The 20,473-nt window shown below is 35.8% G+C and overlaps 1 non-coding gene across 1 annotated transcript; it reads left to right on the top strand.

Annotated features, from left to right (window-relative positions):
• The first annotated feature begins 12,734 nt into the window (after positions 1-12,734).
• Positions 12,735-12,841, top strand: LOC139865395 (small nucleolar RNA R71). The gene has a single exon (XR_011764918.1). It is a non-coding gene; the product is annotated as a small nucleolar RNA R71 (small nucleolar RNA).
• Positions 12,842-20,473: the final 7,632 nt, after the last annotated feature.

Below are 20,473 nucleotides of genomic sequence, written 5' to 3' on the forward strand. Positions count from 1 at the left end.
TCTATATATATTATTTGGAATAACCATAGACACTCTATATGCGGTAATGTTCGAGTTAGCTATACAGGGTTGAGGTTGATTCTACAATAATATATATACTTTGAGTTGTGATCGAGTCTGAGACATGTATACAATGGGTCACGATACGTATTAATTAATTCGAATATAATATATTAAACTATATATGAATTATTGAACTGCAAACTGTGGATTACTAATTGTGGACTAATAACATTGGACAATTAAAATGAATTAAAATATTGATTATAACATATGAAACTAAACACTTCTTCAAGTTTGCCACTTGATTTCATCTTAAACCTCATTTGTCTCTTGATAATTACAATCTGCATTCAAACCTTTCATGATTCTTGAAAACACCTCAATCGAGAGGATGAATCAACCGCACTTCATCTACGGAAAAAAAGATTGATACATATAGTTATGCACCTGAAAAACTCTCGAAAACTGAGTAAACGTTTAACAAGTAGCTGTGAAAATAACTTTGCAACTCCTGCTCGAGATAGCCAGTTTTGTCACAGCTCCAACAAGTCAATTTCGATTTTTCATCTGGATTAACCTTATTATAACTGTGATATATAAGTTGCCTTTCATCATCGTTACCGGAGAACCGTTTATATTCCACCACATTAAGCAATAAACTTACCAACAACTTCACTGATCTTTGACTATCCGAAAATCATTATAATTATCGAAACCCCATCATTTACTCATCCGCATCTTGTAACAAGAATTTTCATGCCAATTACTAGGAATCAGCAATCAGTATTTTGAAATCTCGCAGCATGGCTATGCCAATAATTATATCTGTACATATAACGTCTATCTACTAGACTTACATACTTCGAATGTGAAGTTTCTGAAAAATACTCTGAACTGCGAACTAGTTCTCAAAATGCTGATGAAACAGCAAAAACTATAAACGACCTTAACAGTAAAAAGTTTGATGATAAAAAGTAGTGTGTTGGCAAAGCTCAGAAAAAGAGAAGATTTGGTACTGAAAAACGGATTGATAAAACCATGAAAGAGGCTGTGGACAAATCACAAAGACTGAACCTACCTTCAAAGAATCTAAATGATTCAGTATCTGCCGAAGTCATTAACGAATACCTTACTCCTGACTCTAAACCCTGCGGACAATATTCTTCATCATCCTCTGATATTAGAAATTCTAAGATATCATCATATCTTTCATTATAAATATCCTCGATATTTTTGAAGATATTTTCATAACTAATCTTATCTAAAATCATTTATCTCTTCACGCTATCAGTGTTGCATCATATAAGAAACTGTTAGTTTCTATATTCTGTAAACTTTCTAGTTAAACTATGAATGATTTTGAAGTAGTGTTGGGAACTGAAGCATGAGTTAGTATAATATAATGACTGATGTGTGAGGAGAGGGGTACGAAATACTATTATTGTTTACTACGAAATACGATGAAATTACACAAGTTTTATTTAATTTACGGATGGATATACCTAAACCTTGCTACAACACTTATAGGCAGTGTACCTAATCGTAGAGTAGTGTAGTTTTTAGTAAGTCCGGTTCGTTTCACAGGAAGCTAGTGATAACATACTATATTTTTAACAACTATATTTATACAAATATATATAATTATATATAGGTAGTAATAATTATATATAGGTAGTCCCCACACTTGGCTTTTATTTATTTCTTTCTTTGCCTTTTTATTCTCCTTTATTTCATTTTAAATGAATTCTAACGTTTTGGGTTGTTTCTCAATTTATGTCCTTTCCGAGGTAACAATAATTTCGGTATTAACACCTAGTTTGATCGTTCATAAATATGTATAAACATGATTTTGAATTCATTTAGTTGAAAATTTTTCAAATTTTCATAAAATTTAGCAAATAAACCAAGTGCAAACCCGAGAGAATTTATAACCCTTCCCCACACTTGAGATCATGCAATGCCCTCATTTGCATGAAATCGGACTATAATTATAAATTCATGAGGGTGATTAGTATAGAAAAGTGATTAAAAATACCGAGTTTGCAAACATATTATTTTATATCACATTTGATATTTTGCGTCTTTTCGTCCAAATTAGTAGCTTTTGCTGAACTTAATGTCAGTCTTTGAAAGTGCGCTGTTTTACCCTGTTTTGTACATGAGATAAACTACAAACATATATATATATATATATATATATATATATATATATATATATATATATATATATATATATATATATATATATATATATATATATATATATATATATATATATATATATATATATATATATATTTATAAAACCTTTATTTATTAAAACAATTTAAATGAATAATTTTTTAAAACTTTGTTTCCTTTTACTTTAGGTAGTTTCGGTATGTTTACCTAGTCCGTCCCTCGGAAAAATTTAAAATTTGTCGTTTTTAAAGCGATTGTTTTAAAAGCAAAGATTTTTGGGTTTTTTAATTTTTTTTGGTATACTTTAGATCAATAATATTAAAAATCATGATAACAAAATTTTTCGACCCGCCCTTGGGTAAAGCAATTTCGGTTCCATGACCTAGTCTTTAACTTACGATGAATTTTAGAAATCATTTTTTTAAACTTAATGAAATAAATTAAATTTTATTTTTAAAATCACACAAAACTTAAATTTAAAAATGCATATAAAATTCATATAAAACCTATAAAACAAAAAATTTAGAATGGGGGAGAAAACTAGTTCTTTAGTGTCTGCTAGCAAAAAAGACCAATCGGATTCCACTCTTGGAACTACAGGAGAACAGAACAACTAACTCTAGACATTATTTTTTTTTTAGAACATTTGAATCTCCCCACACTTAGGTAGCTGTGTGATATCGGGCAAAAAGTCACGTTTTTACCCCCTAAATCAGGCCCTAAAACAATAAAGATTAAAAATTTGTCGGCAAAATTATCGTTTTTTCGGTTGAATTTGTAGACTGAGTAATTACAAAGGTGCTGCAAAAAGAATCAAGTAAAACGGAGCTAAAACGAAGATTCTAGAGCGAAAACGGTGAAAGACAAAAAATCAAGTTACGATCCAGTGAATCAAGCCTGACCAAGCAAGCCATACGGCCTGCCATACGGCCTGCCACTATGGAAATGGCCTGCCAAATACGTGCCACCATACGAGCCACCATGCGGCCTGCCAAGCATACGGCCTGCCAAAAACGTGATGCCATACGCCCTGCCAGGCGTATGCAGGCAAATTTCAAGTCTATTTAAAGGGCCTTTCTCAATCCATTCCAACACACACTCAACTTGAAATACAATTTATATTTTCAATAGTTTTAGGTAGTTTTTAGTAGTAGTTAGCTTAGCTTTTATTTTCCGGAGGATATCCCGGCGAATCCCTGCGATCCCTGGCAGATTAGTTCGATTTTTTCAGGTTTTATTCAAAACGCTTGTCTTTTGTATTAAACATGTATTCTTATCTTTTATGTTTAATAATGCGTTTTGATATTGCCATGATAGCTTAATTTATCTGTATGTTGCCATGATAGAAGTTTGGGTTAGCGTAATTATGTTAATTTAGTACGATTACTGTTATAATACTGAATTAGGAAGTCTGATAGATTTGTATGCTTGCATCTTAAGGATTGACCAACTTAGGTTGTGATCAGGACTTGTCCACCTATATGAAATTAGCTACTTCATAGGATTAAGACCCCTGGTTATACTGTATCTGAAGATTCTATGAACTCGGTATGGCCGGAGTTCCCGAGAGGCATCTAATGCACTTTTAGGACACGGAACCTAGGAATTGAGACATGAATGACCTAGTATGCCTATTGACTGTTTTGACGTATGCCCTTTAGGTTATGCAATGCACCAGCTACATTTCAGCGATGCATGGTAGCAATATTCCACGACATGATTGAACGTTGTATGGAAGTCTTCATGGACGACTTCTCAGTCTTTGGCAGTACCTTTGATTCGTGCCTATTAAACCTTGACAAGATGTTCACCCGGTGTGAAGAGTCAAATTTAGTTCTTAATTGGGAAAAATGTCACTTCATGGTAAAAGAAGGGATAGTTTTAGGACATAAGATCTCTAAAGCAGGAATAGAAGTTGATAAGGCTAAGGTTGAGACCATCACTAAACTTCCAGAACCTACCACGGTAAGAGCAATAAGGAGTTCCTAGGACACGCCAGTTTCTACCGACATTTCATTAAGGATTTTTCAAAAGTCACACGGCCTCTCACTCACCTCTTAGGAAAGGAAGTCCTGTTTGTCTTCAATGAAGAATGTCGAAAAGCATTCAACTATCTGAAAGAACAGCTAACACATGCACCGATCATGATAGCTCCTGATTGGAGTCTACCATTTGAGATCATGTGTGATGCGAGAGATTTCACAGTTGGATCAGTGCTTGGACAACGGGTAGATAAACACTTTCATCTAATCTATTACGCCAGCAAAACCTTAACCGAAGCTCAAGAGAATTACACTACCACGGAGAAGGAGCTGCTAGCCATAGTATTCGCCTTCGACAAATTTCGTTCCTATCTTCTCTTGTCCAAAACTACGGTCTATACAGATCTTTCAGCCCTCAAATATCTATTCACTAAGCAAGATACGAAACCGAGACTCCTACGATGGATCTTACTCCTTCAAGAATTCGACATCGAGATTAAAGACAAGAAAGGAGCAAAGAACGTCACAGCAGATCATCTTAGTCGTTTGGAAAACCTAACGATGGAAAAACTTGCAGAACAAGATATCAGAGATAAATTCCCGGAAGAACAGCTTATGAGTTTAGGACAAACTCACATAGGATCACAGTTTAATGACACTCCTTGGTATGCCGACATGGCCAACTACCTAGTTGCTGGAGTAGTACAAAAGGGCATGAGTACCTCCCAAAGAAGGAAGTTCTTCAGGGATACCAAGTACTACAACTGGGAAGATCCTTACCTGTTTAGAATTTGCCCTGATCAGATAATCAGGAGGTGCGTAGATGAGAAGCAAGCAGCAGGGATTCTTCACCAATGTCACCATGGACCAACTGGAGGTTATCATGGAGCAAATTTAACCGCAAGGAAAGTCTACGAATCAGGATTCTACTGGCCATCTATATTTCGAGATGCGCAAGAGCTTGTAAAGCGTTGCGATGCATGCCAAACGCAAGGCAATATCTCTATGAAGAATGAGATGCCTCGGACTAATATCCAAGCTTGCGAGATCTTCGATATATGGGGATTAGACTTCATGGGCCCATTCCCAAAGTCTAATGGGAAAGAATATGTCCTCGTAGCAGTAGATTACTTCTCCAGATGGGTCGAAACTCAAGCATTTCCAACTAATGATGCCAAAGTCATCACAAATTTTCTGAAGAGACTATTCTGCAGATTTAGAGCTCCCCGTGTAATAATAAATGATAGATGCACACACTTCTATAGCACTCAGTTTATGAAGGTGATGCAACAATACGGAGTTACCCACAAGATGTCCACTGCCTATCATCCGCAAACCAACGGACAAGCAAAGGTCACGAACAGAGCATTCAAAAGAATCTTAGAACGTACTGTCGGGCATTATGGAAATAAATGGGCCGAGAAGCTAGATGATGCTATGTGGGCATTCCGGACTGCTTACAAGAATCCTCTAGGAACTACACCCTACCGAATGATCTATGGAAAAGCTTGTCACCTTCTGTTAGAACTGGAATACAAAGCTCTCTGGGTGCTGAAGACCTGCAACCTCGATCCCTCAGTTACCGGAAGACATAGAAAAATGCAATTGAATGAACTCGCCGAATTGAGAGACCAGGCATATGAAACGTCATACATCTACAAGGAACGAACGAAACTTACACATGATGCCAAATTAATCCCTACAAAGTTCGCCCCTGGAGATAAAGTTCTTCTCTTCAATTCTCGGTTCAAGAAGTTCGCGGGAAAATTTAGATCCAGATGGAGTGGCCCATACAAAGTTGTACACACTTTTCCACACAGAGCCGTGGAGTTGGAAGGACCTACTGGTAATTTCAAAGTCAATGGCCACCGATTGAAAGCCTATTTAGAATACCACAATAAGGAGGAGCACCTCTTTTCCTTTGATCCATTCTGAAGATCTGACAAGGAAAAGTCGAGCTGTAACGACTTCATAAACAAAGCGCTCTTGGGAGGCACCCCTTGTTTATCCTTTTTATTATTTATTTTCATTTTAATTATTTTCAGTCTTAAGATATAATTTCTGTACTAATAAACTAAGCGCCATACTTGCGCTTAGTGCTTACAAGTTTGTTGAATGTGTTTAGGTGCAATGCCAAGTTCAGGAGCATCATCTTACATTCCCGTTCGCAGGAGGAGGACTCATGTAGTTTACTCATCCGGAAGCAGTGCTGATCAGAACATGCCATCAACAGGGCAATTAGGCCCAAGGAGATTAGTATTAGAGAGCGTTGAGGGAGACATCGGCACAGCACCGCCATCTCCTCCCGTCTGACGATCTAGACGTCTAGGCAGGAGACCGGTCGAGCATACACAGTTTTCAGATGCGCATGAGCCTCAGATGGTGATTCATTACGGAGCTACTTTGAGTGACCCTGATGTTGCATGGGCGCTACTCAGAGATCAGCAGAGCCTTTACAAATCTCTAAGAGCATACATCCGGCGTGAGGGGATGCCACACACTCTGGGCCCATCTTCATTTAGGCTAGCACGCCGTGTTCAGCCGACACGACAGTCTACGCCCGGGCATTCCACACCAGCTTCAGTTCACTCTGTTGCCATGCCTGCACATGCTACTCCTACTCCCATCGTGCCGCTTGCCCCAGTTACAGAGCCAGTTCCAGTTGCTGAGTTGCCAGAGGGTTGTCATTTAGTCACTATTCCTATTTCAGTGGAGCCGCCAACGGCCCAGGCATTTGAGATCACTGGGAGCATGCCTGACGAGGAGCTTTTCCCAGACTTATCCCACCTGGAGATGCCGACAGACTTATGTCTAGAGTCTTTACTAGGCCCTGAGATGGATATATGGCAGCCTTTCGAGCACATGCCGAACTTGGAGGATGACGTTTTCAGATACTTTGCAGAGCCGACACACACTGACCAGGATAGTATCCCATAGACTACTTTATTTTTATTTTATGTTTTAGTTTTTATCTTTTTGAAGCATTGTATAAAAAGTTATATATAGTGGAAATGCTGCCTTTCTCTTTGTGTTCTTCATGCAGAAATATTATTAAAAGAGACTGGTATGTAGGAGATGGACCATAGGAAGGCCCAGCACTAGGAAAGTAACACGACCATAGGGAAGTAATCCTTCCTCAAACCTATTTCAATTATAACGCACTAAAATCTCTAAGTGTGGGGTAACCCCCGAAACCAACTTAGAATTTTAGAAGTCATGTCCTTAATTTATATAGCATAAATATTCTTTCTAGAGAACATTAGGGACAATGTTCTTCTAAGTGTGGGGTAATGGGTAAGGTTTTTAAGGTCGAAAGCTTTAAGTCAAGTAACCATAAAACGCCAGGTTTTAAAAAATTCTTTTGTCCAAAAGTAATTAAGCAATGGATATTGGGTAATTTTGAAAAATTCTTACTTTGTTTTTGCCTAAAAGATCTAATAAAATTGCTAGAAATCGGTTTTCGAGACATTTATTAGAACGGAACGATTAAGCTGAAACTAATGTTTTGTGTCAAAAGATTTCTTTTAAGAAAATATGTTAAAGGCTACGCATGATCAAGCACGACCCCTACTCTAAAAAGTGAGGAATATTGGACCCAAAGTATATGTATGACCCATCAACTCTACAGTACTTTGTTATTTCAATTGATGAGCGTGCCGGTGTACGGTTCAAGTTAGAACTTGGTTCAGTCATACGTTTCAAGGCCAATGGTTAGTGAGCGCCATACGTGGTGCAGGTGCGATACTCCTTCCGAAATCATTCTGAATAGAGAAGACAAAAAGGCATCTGTTTTCGTTTCCACTCCACGTATTTCAACCCGACCAACTCACATAAAGAGTTGATGAATCAAAAATATTCACCCCAAATTTACTCCCAAAATACACCATTCACATTTCATTCCCCTTTCCATTCACCAAAGATCCAGAGATCAATGAAGAGATAGATCGATCAAATTCGCTTTAAAAGCACTAGTCGAAATATTCTGAACCCCTGATTGTTTTTGATAGGTCAAAGACCTATTTTCAGTGGATTATCACTTCCTCTCTGGGCACCAGGAACGAAAGACAAAAGTTATAAAGAAAGGGTATGCCAAAAAAAAAATTATGAAAGAGCAAAGTCTCTAATATGGCAAAAAGAAACCCAAGGAGGTGCCCTGAAGAAGAATGAAGGAAGAGCAAAAGAAAATTCTAGACAAAGTCTTAGCATAATCCGCCTCTTCTGAAGAAAACCTTTACGGAATTCTCAGCCATTATCTATCCAAAATGGATACTCTGAAGAATTAAAGTCTATCAATTCTCTCAAAATCAAAAGATCTGGATACCTTTCACCAAAACTCATAAATTTTCAACCAAACCCTATAACCCGTCTTCCTCTTGAAAGAATGCTTAGGAAGAAGATCAGTGCCGTCCTTACTTAACCGGTGGAGATATCGATGCTTTACCAAGCCTTTGATGAGAACTGTTATACGACTGGCTTCTGAGCGACAATACAATTAGAATAGGACTCTCTAAACACTTGAGTGATATGAGTGATCCGTCAGTGAGAAGCCTGATCATGTATACTATACATCTGAGAGTTGGAAAGTACGCTTTTTCCACTATGGACGCAATTGAAATCTAGCGACCAAATCATCAAAGTTCGAAAGTTTTTCTAATACTTCGAAAGATGAACCGACTTCTGATGAAGGCATAATAAAAAGATCTACGGGTGGGGCAAGGAAGAATCTATTAGAAAGATCCCGATATTCCCGCTTTCTTGCTTGAGGACAAGCAAAGCTAAGTGTGGGGTATTTGATATCGGGCAAAAAGTCACGTTTTTACCCCCTAAATCAGGCCCTAAAACAATAAAGATTAAAACTTTTTCGGCCAAATTATCATTTTTTCGGTTGATTTTGTAGATTGAGTAATTACAAAGGCGCTGCAAAAAGAATCAAGTAAAACGGAGCTAAAACGAAGATTCTAGAGCGAAAACGGTGAAAGACAAGAAATCAAGTTACGATCCAGTGAATCAAGCCTGACCAAGCAAGCCATACGGCCTGCCATACAGCCTGCCACTATGGAAACAGCCTGCCAAATACGTGCCACCACACGAGCCACCATGCGGCCTGCCAAGCATACGGCCTGCCAAAAACGTGCTGCCATACGCCCTGCCAGGCGTATGCAGGCAAATTCCAAGTCTATTTAAAGGGCCTTTCTCCATCCATTCCAACACACACTCAAATTGAAATACAATTTATATTTTCAATATTTTTAGGTAGTTTTTAGTAGTAGTTAGCTTAGCTTTTATTTTCCGGAGGATATCCCGGCGAGTCCCTGCGATCCCGGGCAGATTAGTTCGGCTTTTTCAGGTTTTATTTGAAACGCTTGTCTTTTGTATTAAACATGTATTCTTATCTTTTATGTTTAATAATGCGTTCCGATATTACCATGATAGCTTAATTTATCTGTATGTTGCCATGATAGAAGTTTGGGTTAGCGTAATTATGTTAATTTAGTACGATTACTATTATAATACTGAATTAGGAAGTCTGATAGATTTGTATGCTAGCATCTTAAGGATTGACTAACTTAGGTTGTGATCAGGACTTGTCCACCTATATGAAATTCGCTACTTCATAGGATTAAGACCCCTGGTATCTGAAGATTCTATGAACTCGGTATGGCCGGAGTTCCCGAGAGGCATCTAATGCACTTTTAGGACACAGAACCTAGGAATTGAGACATGAATGACCTAGTATGCCTATTGACTGTTCCGAAGAGACCTCTTAGGAGCTGTTAAGATCTAGTTAGTGCCTCTACTATATGACCCAAGCCTATTGCATGTTCTTGTCTAATTGTTGCCCTAGGTCTTAGTCATATCAGCTGTTTAGGTACTTATTAGGTTTCTATCTGCTTTACTATCAGTATATTAACTGTAATGCTATATAATGTTTGATTTATTGTGATCTCACTAGTATGATGAAATGTTTGTTAGTCTTCATTTAAGGTTTTGCCAACTTAAACCAACGAACTCCTTCCGTTTGTGATTAGTGTTCAATCAACATGGCACGTTGTTATTTAGTTATCTGAACTGATAATGAGGGTTAGGATTAGAGCTTAACTCACTAATAAACCTAGTGCTCTACTGAGGATAACCTCCGAGGTATTGTTACACTTCGGTTATACGACCAAGTGACATACTTCTCACTGCTCAAAGAGAACTCCGAGAGTTCAGAGATAAGTAGGTCTGTGTAATTGGCTCATCCAACCAGATCAACATCAATCCAAGCATAGTCTTAACATAAGCATAATTACCTTTCCCTAACCCAATACTGATATCTTGGTCAACATTTCCTTGATCTGCATACTCCAGATATCCTCCCACTTTATTTACTTTTTCTGCATTTAGGACCTTTAGCTAAAATCAACTACTATCTTTTATCCAGGTAATTTAACTAAAAGACAATTATCCACTTGATCTTCAATTCGTTAATCAGCATAAAATTCGACACTAGGTTAACTTACACCTTCTACACCTTAGAAAGTAAAGTAAATTTAGGCCCCGCAAAATATAAATAAACGAAGACGCTGTGTGCTACCGAATCGGACACCGTGTGACCTAACGACACCGCACAAAATAAAAACTGTCCGTTAGTGGCATATCATTGTGGTGTCAAAATTGTGATTAACTTCATCGTCAATTTATGTTGGACCATAATCAACTTGCATATCTGTGACTTTTGCTTTAAGCCATTGGTCAAATTCCTGTGTAATTTCCACAAATTCAACTAGTTTTGCCTTTTCTTTAGGCGATAGATTGGATACTAACCGGTTACATAACTTAAAGTTCCCCTTGATTCTAGCATCGCGAATCCATTTAATAAGTTTCTTCATTGAACTATTAATAATGGGGTCATTTAATTTCATATCAACAACGGGGTTCTTTGTTATCAGATCATCATTAGTTGTTACTTCATCTTCCCCACACTTAGGCGTTTTATTATTATTAAGCACTACCGTTGGAGTTGGTAGAACAATATGCTTCTTATCGATCATTTTTATTGGTTCAGCGGTTGTGGTTGGTGGAGATTTAGACTTTCGACTCATAAAGGTGATCGATTTGTCACCATCACTAAGTGTCATTCTACCCTCTCTTACATTAATGAACGCCTCGGTGGACGCTAAAAATGGTCGACCTAAAATTAGAGAAATATTTGAGTCCTCTTCTATGTCAATGACTATAAATTTGACTAGAAAGGTTAAATTACCTACTTGAAAGGGTAAGTTGTCAGCAATTCCAACTGGGTGCTTAATGGTTTGATCAAAGAGTCGAACACTCATTTTCGTTGGACTTAACTCACCTACTCCTAATCTCTTATATAATGAAAGAGGCATAACACTCACACTCGCACCTAAATCTTCTAGTGTATCATACATGACACAATCACTAAGTAGACAAGGAACAATAAATCTACCCGGATCACCCAACCTTGGTGGAAGTTTTGGTGGAACTGTCTTCACCGGGTTCATTTTTACGGTTTTCGTTTCTTGTATTTTTTTATTCTTCTTCTTCTTTCCAGAGGTATCACAAACTTTATTACCTATCACTTGCTCATACTCAACTCCTTTTCTCGGAAATGGGATGGGTGGTCTGTATGGTGCAACCTTTGGCTTTACATACTCGGGTGGTGGTGGTGTAACTTCTTCATCGTTACTCACATTTAAAACCTTCCCATTTTCTGATGCTGGTTTTTCAGAATTTGTTGACACCGTCTTAACATTCTCATTCCAGGGTTTTACTTCAGTATTACTCGGTAGCTTTCCTTATTCCCTCTCACTCATCATGCTAGCAATAGTACCTACGTGTTTTTCTAGATTCAAAATGGAAGCTTGTTGAGTTCTTAATGACTGATCAAACCTCTCATTTGTTTGGGTTTGAGATGTAATAAATTGAGTTTGAGATTCCATTAGCTTTGCCATCATTTCTTCCAGATTTGGCTTTTTCTCTTCGGTTTGTTGTGGTGGTTTATATAAGCCAGGTCTTTGTTGATTGAAAGCGTTGTTTTGAGTTGATTGGTTATTCGGATCTTGTTGGTTGTATGAGTTATTGTTGGGTCCATTTGGATTGTAAAGAATGTTTTGATTTCGATTGAAGTTTGGTCTTGGCGGTTGATAATTATTTTGATAATTATTTCCCGGCCTTTGGTTCATGTAGGAAACATTCTCACGTTGTTCCATCGTTTGTTCAATGTGACAATCTTTTGTTAAGTATGGTCTACCGCATTGCTCACAACTTATTCGTATTGCGTGAATATCTTTAGTCATCTTTTCCATTCGTCTCTCAAAAGCATCTATTTTTGCGGAAACGGAATCAAAGTCATGGCTAGAATCGGCTCTAGCCGCTTTAGATGAACGAAAAATATCTTTTTTCTGGTGCCACTCATGTGAGTGGGAGGCTGTGTTATCAATAATTTTGTGAGCTTCGGTTGCGATTTTCTTCATAATGGAACCACCAGCTGCTGTGTCGATGTCTTTTCGTGTAGCAAAGTCGACACCTTGGTAGAATATTTGTACTATTTGATAAGTGTCTAAACCGTGTTGAGGACATCCTCTCAACAACTTTTCGAATCTTTTCCACGCCTCATATAGAGTTTCATTTGGCTTTTGCGCGAACGTAACAATTTCTCCTTGAAGTCTCAGGGCTTTGGATGCCGGAAAGAATCTTTTAAGAAATTTCTCAACTAAAACATCCCATGTGTCAATCGCTCCTTCAGGTAATGATTCTAACCAATCTTTGGCTTCTCCCTTTAAAGTCCAGGGAAACAACATGAGATAGATCTGTTCATCCTCAACTTCTCTGATTTTGAATAGAGTACATATCTTATTAAAGGTTCGAAGATGTTCGTTTGGATCTTCTTTTAGCTTACTACTATATTGGCATTGATTAGTTACCATGTGTAGGATTTGTCCTTTGATTTCATAATCTGGCGCATTAATGTCTGGCTTAATAATGGCGTGTCCTTGGCCAGTGCGTGTGGCTCTCATTCGATCTTCCATACTTAGAGGTTCCGTTATTTCCATATTTGAAATTGTTGAATCTGAATCACTAGAGGATTCTGACTTAATGGTTTCTTCCTCGACAATCTCTGGATGAGTAATCTGTGGTTCAGGAGGAATGATTAGTGGTTCAGGATCTCTGAATTGTCCCTGAATATCCTCCGGGTTCTCAATTGTGAGGTTGGGTTCAAAAAATGGATTATCGAAAATTTGAATTGGAGTACTTGGTCGACTTGATGACGATTCTAAAGAAAAATCAACGGCGACAATGTTGGCTAGATGTCTTGATCGAGTTACAGGTGGTGAACGTATGAAAGGTGGTGAACGTTTTGCTCGGTGCATTCACTGAATATCCTATTAGTTATAAAGATAAAAATTATATAAGTTATCAAATTAATAGACTTTTCTGATTTTGCCCACGTTTCGAATAGCCAATAGATGCAGCAGGTAGCCAGAACCCTTTAAATCGAAAGCCCACAACTCGCCACTAACAAATCCAACTTTTACTACGAACCAGAAAATTTTGGATGTCTATCAATTTAACCACTTAAAATAATTTTCGTCAAAATTTAAAGAAAAGAAAGAAAATTCTATGTCCTAAAAACTAGAGCGTCGAGAAATAAGAAAGAAAAAGTGCGTCGAAAAATAAGAGGTCGAAAAATAAGCGTCGAAAAATAAAAGTCGAAAAATAATAATAAGAAAGTAGCGCGTCGAAACTTAAGAGGTACTAAAATTTATAAACAGCGTCGCAAAATTCTAAAGCACGTAAATCTTAATCTAAAGAAAAAGTACTTAAGGGATTTTACGGCAAAGCCTAAAAATCTAGAAATATAAAAAATAACTACGGCAAAATACTAATCTTAAACTAATTATGAACAATAAATATACAAATTACGATTAAATGAAATAAAAAGATACAAAATATAAAAATAAAACTAAAAGTTATAAAAATACAATTTTTATAAAAATATTATTTTTATATTATTGTATAAAAGTATTAATTTTATAAATTTATAAAACTAATTAACACTTAAAACTTAAAATACAACTTTAATTAAACTATAACTAATTAATATTAAATATAAACCCTAATTAGGTTAATTAATAATAATAATAATTAAATTAAACCCTAATCTGTAATTAATGCATACAAGGTTGCAGATGTCAGACGGCTCCGCGAGTGCGGATGTCTTCTACCCAAAAACTCCGCGAGTGCGGAGGATGTAGATTCAAACGAGCTGCAGGTTCAAATTCGCAGGTTCAGATTTTAATATTTTTTTTAATATTTTTTTTCGTTACAAAATATATGATAGAAAATATATATAAAATAAAAATAAACTTATATTTTAAAAACTAAAAATAAAAATACTTTATAATTTTACAAAATATTAAAAATACGTTTTTTTTCTTTTTTTTTAAATTATATTTTTACAAATATAAATTAAAAATATAATGTTTCGCCGAGTCCCCGGCAGCGGCGCCAAAAACTTGATGTGTGAGCGGAGGGGTACGAAATACTATTATTGTTTACTACGAAATACGACGAAATTACACAAGTTTTATTTAATTTACAGATGGATATACCTAAACCTTGCTACAACACTTATAGGCAGTGTACCTAATCGTAGAGTAGTGTAGTTTTTAGTAAGTTCGGTTCGTTCCATAGGGAGCTAGTGATAACGTACTATATTTTTAACAACTATATTTATACAAATATATATAATTATATATAGGTAGTAATATTATAAAAGGGGGTTTTTTACCGTTTAATGACAAGTTTGTCGATTTTATATTTTAAGCGTAAAGATAAATGACGATAATATAAATGACGGAATTTAAATTTCGATAAAGTAAATTGCAGTAATTGAAATGACAGTAAATAAAGGTACGATAAAATATGAAATAAAACTATTATGCTTATTTAAACTTCCGTAATCATGATGTTTGACGTTTTGATTTTAATTAATTGTTGCCCGGGTTAATTGTCCTTTGTCCTGGTTTATTTGATACCTATCTGGTTTTTGTCCATAATAGTCCATCGGTCATATTTATAAAATGCTCGTCAAATTAACCTTATTCCCGAAGTCAAATATTCCAACTAATTAGGGATTCGAACTGTAACAAGGTTTTAATAATTTGTTAATAATTACACCAGGTTATCGGCTGCGTGTAATCCAAGGTTTTAATACTTTGTTAACAATTACACCAATTATCCCTGTATGTAATCTATCCCTGTTTTAATTGATCCATGATACATTAATTTATTCACTTGCCATAATGAATAATCAATTACCCAATCCAATTGATTAATTAAATGATTGTAAATGATGTCGTATAAACGTCACTAAATAGGACATTCGTAATCATTTTAATAATTATTAGATTAACTAATTTGAAGATAGGTTCAACAGGTTCCAATGAGTTGTCGCTTAATTAGACAATATCCCCCATCTATTAATAGTCATAGTCCAATGTTCACAAGTGTCGGTCTTTTGTCCAAACCCGAATTATGGTACAAAATCCAATAACCACATCTTAATATTTAGCCCAACATCACAATTACTTCGGCTCAAATAAGTATAATAATAACTTAGTTACGAGACATTAATTTAAAAAGGAAGAACATAGCTTACAGTGGTATTTAATCACGTAGCGTTACAAGGACAGAGTTCCGACTTTAAAACCCATAAAACATTTCTTAAAGTAACCCAGTTATTATTAAACTTAAATTAAAATTAAAATTATAAATATAAATATATATATATCGATAGATTGAAAGAAAGAAAGGAAAAGAAAAAGGTGTGTTGAAATCGATCAGAATGCGTGGCCTTTTATAGGCCCACTTTGAACTGTACAGCTCCGCGAGTGCGGAGGTTTTGTGCTTCATAGCTCCGCGAGTGCGGAGCTTTGGATTCTAGCTCACCATAGTGATTTAAACGTGGGCTGCTTTAAATTATAATATATAGTAATATATATAATTAATTATATATTATATTTTATTCTTGTGCATAGATGACTTGTAATTTTTGGTCCATTGCGTCGCGCGCTGAAAGTTGGTTCATGTCTCAGTTCCGGATTTTCGAACGCTTTTTCGTATGCTTAGATATCTTGTACTTTGCGTTTTGCGGCTTGTACTTTTGTCATTTTTAGACATTATTCATCAATAAATTGAACCACTTGGATTGTATCTTGTATATTTGAGCTTTTTGGTCATTTGCGTCTTCAAATCGTCGTTTTCTTCTTTTGTCTTCGCACTTATTTATTTAAACGAATATTACATAAAAATAGAATAATAGTAACTAAAAGCTTTACATATTGGAAGGATATTATGCCTAAATATATGTTCATTTGGAGCACTATCAATGACACTTGATCAACGTGATTATATTACAGTAAGTCATGCTGAGTTTCTAATGGAACATAATGGTTCACAGACTATAACGTCATCATGTGCCATGTTACACGACTCATACATTTTATCTAATCTCTAAAACTATCAAGAACATATATTCTTAATAGTTCTATCTTTCTTGATTCTGGTAAATTAACCAATCAAGATCGTGCTATTACAATCTCTCTCTTAGAACATTAGTCATGTTCATTCGAAACTCCATACCTACAAATTCTGGACCATGATTCGCTTGATATAAAGTCGGGAAGAGGAAAACAAAGGGGTTGGAACACCAAAATATAAAGGAAACAAAGGGAGTGGGTTTACAGAGAAATATCCGACAGGGCAATCAAAACAGATTATCGCATTTAACCAAAGAGAATCCTAAGTTCCTTATTTACCGAAGAATCAAATCTTATAGAATTAGAAGATTTACTTTAAATCCCTTGAATTCCGGAAATTCAACCTTGACTACGTCAAAAGTCAAGGCGAATCTCTATTTTTCATTTCACTCATTTGTGATAGTTTCACTCGTACTCTTCGAGTAACTGAATTATTGTATCTATATTACTTATTGGTGATAAACTCTATTTATCAACTCATATTCGTCATAAAAACATTTTTATTATTAGCCATGACCATCTTAGGTACTGTGACGACCCGGAAATTTCCAACCAAATTTAAACTTGATCTTCATATGATTTCGACACGATAAACAAAGTCTATAAAGTTTAGTCTCAAAATTTTTGAACTGTTTACATGGATACATTTAACCTTTGACTATTCTCGACGATTCACGAACAATTGTATATAAATATGAATGTAAATATATTTATATAAAGACATACATAAGAGTATATATAATATTTTGAATAAATAAGATACACTTTAACTAATTAGATGTAACATCTCGTTTTCTTCATATGTGTCTTAAGGTACTTATTTAATCGTTAGAACGTTTATAATTAGCTTGTTTGTGTGATTAAACGATTTAAAGTGTTAACTTGATGTATACGAGATATATTTATATATTACGTTTGAGAATGTATGCATGTATAAGTATATGCATGGGTTTTGATAGTGTTAAGTCATGTGAGACTTAAAGACGAAGTTTAAACGTATATAGGAAGCGTGAACGAGGTGTACAAGTCGAATAAATCGATAGTTGTGTTAAGTTGTCAAAATGGTCAGTTGTAGGCCATTGCCGCGCCGCGAAGTTCTTGGGCGCGCCGCGACGAATAAAGCAAATCAAAGTCAGGAGTGGATTAAGATAGCTCGAAAAATCAGTTAATTGCCGCGCCGCGACATATGGGGTCGCGCCGCGACCCACTGGGTGAACTGGTTCCGGTTTTAGCTTTTAAAAAGAGTGAATCAAGGGTACTTTCATCTTTTCGCGTGTAGATCTGATTGAGACTTTAAGTATCAGCCACTTATCTCATTTATTTCATTTCATTTCTCTTTTCTTTTGTTATTTTCTCTCAAAACACAAAACCCATTTAAATCCAAAGTGAGATTTGAGAGTGAAGATTTGAGATTCGATCTTTAGAGCAAATAGGAAATTTGTTCTCCTCGTTCTTAGCTACAATTTGATAGTGTTGGTAAGTCTTAACTCCATGTTTTAAGTTTTAGTTAATTTACGGCTAGGGTTTGGGTCATTTGAGGCTTGTAAGACCCGTTTGGGAAATTAACGGGTGAATTTGGGTTATATTGATGTAAGGAAACCCTAATAACTATAATATAGGGTTTGGTCATGTAAATCGAGATTTGTAAGTGTTAAATTGTGTTGTTAGTCACTAATACACTTGTAAATTGATGAAAGATTTGCTAATGGGTTCGTGTTTGACCAATTTGCGAGTCTAAGTGTTAAAATGGGTCAAAAGGGGTAATGTTGAACTAGTTGGGCAAAGATGAGTATGAAAATACCCTAAAAGGTGGTAGTTATTGTTATTGGACTATAATCACCAGTTTTTAGTAATTGATGATGAGTCTTGGCCATTAATGGGCGGTTTTGGAGTAAATGGGTCATTTAATGCAAATGGGTCATTAAATGCTTAAGTGATAAATGTTGGTGTCAAGTCCAACTAGTTTGGTGTATTGAAATTGTACTTATTGTATTAGGTACTTCACTTTGAAGCTTGCGGAGTTGTTAATTCATCGCCTAGTCTATAAGGTGAGTGGAGTAATTATACGTATGTGTATATGGCATATTTATTTGTGAATGTTATGGTATGAACCATCGAGCCGGTAGTGCCATAACATGTATGTGACAAGTGTCAAAGTGTGAACCATCGAGCCGGTAGCACTATAAAATAAGGCGTGAACCATCGAGCCGGTAGCGCCGAAGTGTGAACCAAAGAGCCGGTAGCACTATAAAATCATGATGTGAACCATCGAGCCGGTAGCATCAAGTGTAAACCATCGAGCCGGTAGCACTATAAAACAAAGTGTGAACCATGAGCCGGTAGCACTATAAAAGAGTATGACTCAAAAGCGTATAGTGTGAACCATCAAGCCGGTAGCACCATAGCGTTTATGGTTAGCCATATTGGGGTTTGTTGATTGTTTAGCATATTATATATATAGATTGTGTTGAGTTTATGCTAATGCGGTTTTGTGATATTGTACAACTTGTTAGTATTACGAGTATGATGACATGCTATTGAGTTACAAGTTTGTATACGATATTGTGTAAGTGGTTGTAAGTAAGTAGGTTATATATGTATATGTATAACTATTGCACTCACTAATCTTTAGCTTACCCTCTCGTTGTTTACATTTTTAGGTGTGAACATGGAGAAAGGAAAAGGGGTTATTGGGCATTAGATTCCCATGATGCGTGCTAGTTAAAGCTTTTGGATGATGACCTAATGCTTTTAGGTAGTTGATATTGCTCTAAACATACATATTATTCGACGCAATATCACTCATATTTCATAGGTTTTTATCTTCTACGAAGACATTCAATGCGCATTTCACGAGAAAAACGATAAAGGTAGACAAGAGTTTGTTATTTGAAGACTCGACGATAAAACGATCGTTTTAACCAGATTTATATCAAGAAACGTTTATCCGAATGAAAGTACAAGATGAAAGAAGAAAAGAGTTCAAATGTATAGTGCCAAGACAGTACACGTCAACACGAGATCAACAAAGAACAAATGAAGAAGAAAAATCAAGAAAACTGGAAATTTGCCTTACACGAATCGTGTACTATTACACGAATCGTGTAATATCTCTGGTCATACACGATTCGTGTATATATACCCGATTCGGGTAATGTTAGGCCTCAACAGTTTCCAGAACGTGCAAAAAGCTGGCGGCTGCTTTATTATTTTTTATACTACTTTTGGCTAGTGCTGCAAGTAATGGACGAATAATCATCAAAACACTCAGCAATTGGACAGTCTTTTTGACCAAATTAAGCTCAACTACTACTTCTATTCAAGCATAAATACGGAGTACTATCAACAGACACAAGAGAGAGATATTACAACACAAATTTATATTTCAATTACTATAGTTAAAGTTATTGTTAATTTTATTACGCTGTAAAAATAGTTTCAGTTATTAAGGGGGTATTGTTCGTGATTAAGGGTGCTATTATATGCGTGAAAGGGGTGTTATTATTGTAATTTTTCTACCATTTGAAGTTAATGCAAGTGAAGATATTTTAGTAAGTTTACTCTGTTAAAATTAGTGTTGTTATTATGTTTGCAGATCTATATTTTTATGTCTCCCCTAGTGTAATGAATAGCTAAATTTCCCTAGTGTTTGCTTAAATGTAGAGCCTCTAGTGAAATGGATTGTCACCATTAGTAAAGTTAAAATGTAACTTTAGTATTTTTAATATTGAGCCTAGTTAAAAGAACCATTTTTATGTA

Source organism: Rutidosis leptorrhynchoides, chromosome 8 (genome assembly GCF_046630445.1).
Source record: "Rutidosis leptorrhynchoides isolate AG116_Rl617_1_P2 chromosome 8, CSIRO_AGI_Rlap_v1, whole genome shotgun sequence".
Taxonomy (NCBI): Eukaryota; Viridiplantae; Streptophyta; class Magnoliopsida; order Asterales; family Asteraceae; genus Rutidosis; species Rutidosis leptorrhynchoides.